An 8799-nucleotide genomic window follows, 5' to 3' on the forward strand; every position below is an offset into this window, starting at 1 on the left:
ACACAGATATACACACCGATAATACACAGACACACACAGAGATATACACACATATACACACACAGACACACAGATATACACACACAGACACACACAGATATACACACATATACACACACAGACACACACACAGATATACACACAAAGACACACACACAGATATACACAGATACACAGACAAACACACAGATACACACACACAGATATACACACTGATACATACACACAGACACACACACAGACACACAGATACATTCAGATAGACACACACACAGACACACAGATACACACAGACACACACACAGATACACACACAGATATACACACACAGGTACACACAGACACACACAGAGATATACACACAGATACACACACAGATATACACACCAATACATACACACACACACACAGATAGACACACAGATACATACAGATAGACACACACACAGACACACACACACAGAGATAGACACACAGACACACACACAGATACACACACAGACACACACACAGATATACACACACACCACACACACAGATATACACATAGGTACACACACACAGACACACACAGAGATATAGACACACAGATACATACAGATAGACACACACACAGACACACACACAGAGATAGACACACAGACACACACACAGATACACACACAGACACACACACAGATATACACACACACCACACACACAGATATACACATAGGTACACACACACAGACACACACAGAGATATACACACAGATACACACACAGATATACACACCAATACATACACACACACACACAGATAGACACACAGATACACAGATATACACACCAATACATACACACACACAGATAGACACACAGATACATACAGATACACACACACACACACAGACACACACACAGAGATAGACACACAGACACACACACAGATACACACACAGATACACACATACAGACATACACACAGATACAGACAGGTACCCACAGATACACACCACACACACAGGTATACACAGACACACAGATACACAAATACACACACACACATAGATACACACACAAAGATGTACACGCACACTGAAACCACAAGCTCCCTCCCTGCAGGCTGGATTGTGGGTCCTGCCCCTTGAGTGTCAGAGCTAAGTCAGCAAACCTCATGGCCTTGACTTGGGGGAACTTCTCTGATTCTGAACCACCAGCCCCTGGGCCCATTTCCGCTACACCCCCAAATAGCCCCATGGTTTGAGATCCTGTATCAAAAGGAAGCTCAAAATTCTCCATCTCTGGAGGATCATCTGGGCCTGGGGGGTAGGCAACGTCGGCGGTGCCCACCCCTGTCCTGGAAGAGAGTCCCAGGAGCTGAGATAAAGCCATCTCTGCACTAAATTGCTCGTCACGCAGGAAACACGATGAAACTCCTTTACCAATAGAAGGTATGGGCTAAAAACGATCTTCTGGGCTCCTTTTAAATGTCACTTTCTCGGAGAGATCTTCCCAGCCCGCTCTGATTAGGTGCCTCTGCCACCGCACTGTTCTCCATCTTTGTGTGTTGCCATTTCCTTCAGAGCACCTGTCATGGTGGGCAATTCTATTCTTTTGCAGCTGGTTTATTGCCGGTCTCCTCTAGACAGCAGACCCACAGGGCAGGGCCATGCCGGCCTCCTTCACCACTGCAGACTCAGGATCTGGCCCAGTGCCCACCTCATAGTAGATCTCTGTAAGGGTTTGTCAAATGAATCAACTTAACAATATAAAATGGTTCTAGATGAGCTGTGATAAATTGATGGATGATGGAGCTATGAATTAGCGGTGGGTGTGGCATAACCAACTCTGAGAAGAATGCTGTGGAGGGCAATTACTCTCCTCTCCCACAAACCATTTCCAGATTGAGAGGACGGCGGGCAGGAGAATTGTTCTGCCCTCTGCGGCATTTCTGCTGGGATTGTGGTCCTGTACACCCATAGGGGTTAGGGCCTAACCCAGGCTTCTTCCTCGGCACAACTTTCACTCCTGACCCTCCGAAGGCACTGGACTCATTAAGTGTTAGAGCTGGTGGGACCTCATAGATCCCAAAGATGCCTCCATGTCACAATCACTGGGGTACATTTAAAAACACCAATTTGTGGACCCTGCTAGGAGCTTAAGTCCTGACTGTGCCACATACTGTGTGAGCTTGGGAAAGTTACTTAACCTCTCTGTGCCTTGATGTCTTCACCTGTAAAATGGAAATAATAACAATCCCAACCTCAGAGATTTATTGTAAGGATCAAAGTCAACAATGTACCTAAAGCTCTTGGTGCAATGCCTGACTCAGTAAATACTGAATAAATGGAGCTATTATTGTAATGATTATCTCACCACTAGTTAGCGGCTGACGTGGGGCGAGCATCCAAGCCTCCTGATCCCGGATCTAGTGTTCTTTCCAACACGTCACTCTGAATGTGCACACAGCCCTCCCTCTGAGGCCAGGCTCATACTCGGCAAAGAGAACATATGGCCGCTGCCCTGGGACACTTTAGTCAAACTGAATGGAAGAGAGAACTGCACCTGAGAATGAAGGGCAGCTCTGACCCCTGGGGAACAGGCAGCTGGAGAACATGGGAGTTCAGCAGGCAGGTTTTGGGTCCTTTGGGAAGCCCTTTGGCTGCTCCTGTTAGCATTTCATTATGGAAATATTGGGAACCAAAAATAGATGCTCTTAAGGGGAGCTTAATCCTCTGGGCTTTACAAAACAGCTGCTGGAGAGTTCCATGAACCAACCACCGGGGGGCACTACTGTCCCATGCAAGTGGTTGCTGGTGAGCCGGAACCGGTCAGAAGTTTCCGTGAAAATCCCAACACCCTTCCACAACCTCATGCCCCAGCCTGTCCTGCTCAGGATCCTGTGGCTCGGGTCCCCACAGATCACCAGTTCCTGGTCCTAGAGATACCTCTTCGCAACTCAGCCCCCTGCTCTCCTCCTCGGGGACCCTTAAGAGCCAGGACAGTTCTTGCATCTATTTTCCTGGCTTCTTCCCTCCACCCCACCCCCAGGACTAGCACAGCACTGGATACACAGCAGGCATGTGCTGGTTGGTGGATGGCTATGTGAAGTCCGATGTAATTAAGACATTGTGGAAAGGAGGCTGCCTGCGCTTTGGGGGAATGGTGAGAGTGTGGAGTAATATGGATCAGAAAGAGGGTTAAGGCTGATGGTCAAGGGGAGGGTCATGGCTAAATGGGAAAGCAGGGTGAGGGGACTCCAACAGGGAGGCAGCAGATGTATTTCAGAGATCTGGGTAATGAGAAACTGCTCCACGTCCAGGTCGAATCCTTACCTCAGGGTCCTGGGCGGCAGCGCCAGGATATTATGGGGGTGATGAGCCCAAGCAGCCCAGCACTGCTCAGCTGACCTCCAGGTGGGCATTGCTGGCCCCAAGGCCATTGTAGTCTCTCCTGTCTTTGGGGTGGTTTGCAGCTGCCACCAGCAGGTGGGGAGCTCCCACGGGGGGGCTTGGAGCCCACTGCCTCCTTCTGGGTGAGGCCCCAGGGCTCAGCACCCTGAACCTGTATCACACGTCCTTAGTCCAAAAGTCTCCCTCAAGAGACCCTCAAGGATTTTAGAGTCTCTGCCACGAGCCTAGCATATCGCATCCTAATTCCACCTGCCCGGAGGTTAGCCTCCCCCAGAAGACTTGATTTTCAGGTGCAGTATAATGAGGCAGAGTGGAAAGAACATAGGAAGGGAATAAATCTTGTGTTGGAATCCCAGCTCTAGACCTGTTAGGTGTCAGAGGTGTGTTTTCCCTGAGACCAGTTTGTCATCTGTAAAATGTTACTACCTCCTTGCAGAGGATCTGATGAAGGAGCAAATACCTAGGGCACAGGGTTCATGCCTGTAATCGTCCCTGACACAGCAGTGAACTTAGACAAGAGGTCCACAGAGCCCACAGCAACGCTGACTAACGGCATGAGTGTGTAGAGGGGCAGGAAGCCGGGTCCAACTGGGAGGGGTGTGCAACAGGGTGGGCTTGCCTGGGTGGCGGTGACTGCAGCCCCGAAGGTGCAGTAAACTCAGTACCCCAGGAGGAAGGGGAGTGAGAGGAGAGCAGGAGTCTCGCTCAGGAATGGGGAGAAGCCGGCAGCAGCATGGTTGACAGGTCACACACACCAGCCACCCCCTGCAGGCCCGGGGCGTCCACTTCCCAGACACCTCAAGGCCACACCACAGACTCTGCCTCTAACCCTCCCCTCTCAGCTGCCACTTCTCCCTTCTCTCAGTTCTACGGGAGCCCGGCTTCCCTCAGGTGATCTGCAGCTCACGCGGCTTCACCCTTTGCCGGCGCTTTTTAATTTAATTTAATTTTATTATTTTTTAATATTTTTATTTGATTTTTGGCTGCGTTGGGTTTTCATTGTTGCACGCGGGCTTTCTCTAGTTGCGGTGAGCGGGGGCTACTCTACGTTGTGGTACGTGGGCTTCTCATTGTGGTGGCTTCTCTTTGTAGCAGAGCACGGGCTCTGGGCGCGTGGGCTTCAGTAGTTGTGGCACGCAGGCTCAGTAGTTGTGGCGCATGGGCTTAGTTTCTCCATGGCAGGTGGGATCTTCCCAGACCAGGGCTCGAACCCCTGTCCCCTACGTTGGCAGGCGGATTCTTAACCACTGCGCCACCAGGGAAGTCCCTACCGGTGCTTTTTCAGATCTCTTCTAGCACCCTCTGCAGCTCATGCCTCTGACTCCCATACCCCATGGGCCTCCAGAACCTCAGCCTGCGGGAGCCCCAAGTCCTCTAGTCACTCTGGAGGGGAGTTGGGGTGGTGCCGAGAGTGGGGTCACAGCAGAGCCTAGGCTGAGCCGGGCGGAGGCTTGGCAAGAGCAAGGCCGTGGGCCTGGCTGCAGGGTGGGCACTGAAGACCTGGGCAGAGACCCTGCAGGTGAGGCCTGGGCCAAGCTCAGCACAATGGGCACCTGTAACATTAGGCCTCTGGCAGCAGGACTGAGTCTCCAGCTGGCAGCCTCTGAAGTGAGGCACTGGGCAGGGCGGGGCAGCCAGTGGAGGACCCCAGTGACCCCACAGGGTGGGGACGGGACAGCAGCACAGGGACTGACAGGGGTGGATAGTCTGGGCAGATGCGCAGCTCCTTTGGCCATTTTTTCCCTTTGGGCTTCAGAGCAGGTTGTCCCAGGAAGTCCTGAGGGAAGAGGCAGCTCAGATGGGCCCTGCCCGGCCCAGACAGGACAGCAGCAGTTGGGGCAGGGCTTCTTTCCTCCAGCCTGAGGGCTTCCCAGGACTGTCTGTGCTGGTTACCATCTGCTGACGTGGTTGCCAGGGGAACCACTTACTATCTGTATATGTTCCCACATGACAAGGCTGTGCAAAGGCTCAGGCGTGTTTGGTCCAGGAGAGATCCCGAAGCAGCGATGCCCAGTGGGCTCTGGAGACCTTGGTCAGAGGGCAGGAGCGGTCGTGAGGCCCCAGGATTCAGACCTACGTCCCTGAGTGTAAGGTGAGGCGGGGGGCTGCCAAGAAGAGGGGTGCCCTGGGTGTGGCAGCACCAATCCATTCACTCATTTATTCATTTCATCAAACACAGAAGGTGCTGGGCAGTGTGCTAGGTGGTGGAGAGAGCTGAGAACAGGGCAAGTGCCTCACAGCCTGGTGCAGAAAATTAAAACACAATTGCCTCCACAGGAGTATGCTGGGTACCATCTTGGCAGAGAGGGATCCAGGAAAACTTCCTTGATGAGGTGATATGTAAGCCAGGATAAGATTTTGCAGGTGATGTGGGCAAGGGGTAAGAGCATTCCAGGCAGAGGGAACAGGATGGGAGAGGGGCCAGGGGAGATTGTGAGGGAGGCACCTCCTAGAACTGAAGTCACTTAACTTCTGGAGTGTGGGGTAGGGTGAAAGCTGGGCAGGGACCCAGACCATCAGGTGCAGGCAGGGGTGGGACAGGCTGCACCACGGTGGGTACCCCCAGGCACACCTGATCTTAGGCCTCTGGCAGCAGGACTGCAGTCCGGGCAATGCCCTGGGGGTAGAGGGGCACGATTGTCCATTGCCCTTGGGACTCTGGGAGAATCTCCTGGGCTTCTGGGGAACCAGAGAGTCTGAGCTATTAGAGGCAGGTTCCATCAGGGGAGCTGGGTTACTGCTCGTAGTTCTGGGCTGAGCAGCTAGAGTTGAGAGAGAGAGAGAGAGAGAGAGAGCACTGTAGCTGGTCACCCTGACTTCTTCAACCCCAGCCTTTTGTCAAGGCCCCAGACAAACAACTAAATGTTTCTTCTCACCTGGGTCCGTGACCCTGCTGGAAGTCCAAGAAGCCACCAGTCCTTGAGGTGAGGGTGGAATGGAGTGCAAGGGGGGGAAACAAGGAGGTGACACTGCCCGGTATCAGGAGTCTGCTGTCACATACATGCATACTGCATGTGTATTGCATGCACATTACATACACAACCGAGCCTAATCCTAGCGTCAGCCTTGTGAAATGGGTATTTTGACCCCCCCCTTTTTTTTTTTTTTTAAATGTGTTTGCCTTTATTCCTTTTTTTTACTTTATTTTTTTGGCTGTGTTGGGTCTTCGTTTCTATGCAAGGGCTTTCTCTAGTTGTGGCAAGTGGGGGCCACTCTTCATCGTGGTGCGCGGGCCTTTCACTGTCGGGGCCTCTCTTATTGCGGGGCACAGGCTCCAGACGCGCAGGCTCAGTAGTTGTGGCTCACAGGCCTAGCTGCTCCGCGGCATGTGGGATCCTCCCAGACCAGGGCTCGAACCCATGTCCCCTGCATTGGCAGGCAGAGTCTCAACCACTGCGCCACCAGGGAAGCCCTTGACCCCCCCTTTTAAAGGTTAGGAAACTGAGGCTCAGAGAAGCTAAATAACTTCTCCAGGATCATACAGGTAGAAAGTCATGAAACCAGGATCCAAACCAGGTCAGTCTGATGCCAAACCCTGTCTCTCTCTACAAGACAAATGTGATTTACTGCTATGTGCCAGGCACGGAGCTAAGTGCTGCACACCAAAAGACAAGATAGCATCTCTTCTCTGAGAATCTAATGAGACCATGTGGGAGGAATGACCGCAGATTGTATTTTCCCAGCACGGTCCATTGCCCCTTGACTCTGGGCAGAACTCCGTGGCTGCCTTGGCGAGTAGAAGTGATGCTGCCTGGTGCCGAGGCCGGGTCATAAAAGGAGGCACAGCCCGGACCTCGCACTGTGAGAAGTGACACGTGGAGAGAGCTGGAGCTCGGGCCGGCAGCCAGAGTCCCACTCTTCCCTCGCAGAGTTCCTGACACACACAGTCTCTGAGCACGAAGAATAGCTGTTTCACGCCACTAGGTTCTGGGGGTGATTTGTAAGCCATGGTCACTGGAACGAGAGCTTTGTGAACCGTAAAGTGCTATACAAGTGTCAGATGTTATTAGTAAAACTGAGTTTGGCGTAAGGGGATTGTGTTAGTGTCTTAGGAAGTAAACTTTGTCTTAACCGGGGTTCTCCCCCAAAGCAGAGACTGAGCAGGGGCTCACATTTTGGAAGTGAGTCATGGGATCGGCCAGTTCAAGGGTGTGTATGGAGCTGGTTCCGGCTGTGCCCGGCTGGGGCTCAGCATCTCCTGGGACCCCTGTAGAACGGGCCTCAGGGTGTGGGATTGGTGCACTGGCTCCAGCCCTGTTGGTGGAGGGTTGCTCCGGGGGGTTAAGGCCTTGCACTTGCCGTTGGGAATGCCTCAGAATGGCTCAGAGCAGCTCGCATGGCAGAGGAGCCGTGGGAAGAGAGCTGAGTCTGTCACTGAGGGATGACACGACACGTGCTGGGCTGACTGTGAAATGGAGCATAAAAAATGAGCGACACATCGCAGTATCAAGGCAATAATTACATCTGATGTTCCAGACAGAGGCCTGCAGGGCCAGCCTCTGCCTGGATAATTTCCCCACCGGCCATGGGGCAGCCTGCCCGGCGTGCCTCTCCAGAGAATTCTGGGCACCTCCAGGCCCGCTTGAGCAAGGCCTTCGTGGCCTGGACGCCTCCAGGAGCTGACAGAGCCCCAGCAGGCCATGCTTGTTGGAGTCTGAGACTTTGAGAAGCGGCCTTTTGAAGGAAGCCAGTGTAGAGGGTAAGGCTGCTTTATTCAGACCCTTAGTTTTTCTCCTGGAAGCTAAGGAGGTGGTGAGCAGAGCCCCCCAGAGCAGATGCCTGAAGGACATGAGGCGTCTGAGTCTGGAGGTCATCCGTCCAGGCTGGGACCCGGGCAGGATGCCCTCTGCACGACCGTACCTCTAGGAGCTGGCTTGCTGGTCAGGCCCCTCTACCCGCTCTCCTGCTGACCAGTCAGCTCCATCGCTCTCCCCTCTGGGACGCTCAATACTTAGTGGTCTTATCTTCCAAATGGAGAACCAGGCTCCCTGCTCCCAGGCCTTGTCTCCTGCCTTTAAACCTTTAAGTCTCTTCATCCCTGTTATGGGCAGGGAGCCGGCTCCGTTCCACCTGTCGGGGAGGCCCGGGCAGCTGCCCGCCAGGAGCACAGAGAAGGAGGGGTGAGTACCCCGGCTGCGGGAAACACGAGGCAGGAGGAGCTGCCTGGGCATCGCCTGGGAGACGGTGGAGGAGATGCACCTTGCAAGAGGAACTTAGATTTGGGGAAGGACTTCGTGAATTATACCAATATCAACAACACTCCAGTGTGCTGGGCACCTCTACCTTAGGCCAGAAATTGAGTGTCCCTTATGAGAGGTTGAACTTGAACCTGTGTGGTTAAGAACCCAGCCCCCATCCACTCTCCCATCGCCTTCCCCTCACCTTCGCTTCTCCTGGGTAAAGG

Source organism: Balaenoptera musculus, chromosome 1 (assembly GCF_009873245.2).
Source record: "Balaenoptera musculus isolate JJ_BM4_2016_0621 chromosome 1, mBalMus1.pri.v3, whole genome shotgun sequence".
Lineage (NCBI taxonomy): Eukaryota > Metazoa > Chordata > Mammalia > Artiodactyla > Balaenopteridae > Balaenoptera > Balaenoptera musculus.